Consider the following 473-nt stretch of genomic DNA (forward strand, 5'->3'; position numbering starts at 1 on the left):
TGAATGAGTGTGTGGATAGATGGGTGAGTGATGGATGGATGGGTGGATGGGGGGAATGAATGGGTGGATGGATGAATGGGTGAGTGGGTGGGTGGATAGATGGGTGGATGAATGGTAAAAGGGTGGATGGGTGGATGGGGAGATGGATGGATGGATGGGTGGGTGGGTGGATAAATGAGTGAGGGATGGATGGGCGGGTGGATGAATGCGTGGATGGGGGTATAGGCGGGTGGATGGATGAATGTGTGAGTAGGTGGATAGATGGGTGGATGAATGGGTGGAAGAGTGGATGAGTGGGTGGGTAGATGGGTGGGTGAGTGACGGATGAGTGGGTGGATGGATGGGTGGGTAGATGGACAGATGGGTGGGTGGGTGATAGATGGATGGGTGGATGGATGGATGAATGATGATGGATGAGTGAATGGATGCAGTAATCGATGGATGGATGGATGGATGGATGGATGGATGGATGG

This window comes from Hylobates moloch, unplaced genomic scaffold, assembly GCF_009828535.3.
Source record: "Hylobates moloch isolate HMO894 unplaced genomic scaffold, HMol_V3 SCAFFOLD_6, whole genome shotgun sequence".
NCBI classification, from domain to species: Eukaryota; Metazoa; Chordata; class Mammalia; order Primates; family Hylobatidae; genus Hylobates; species Hylobates moloch.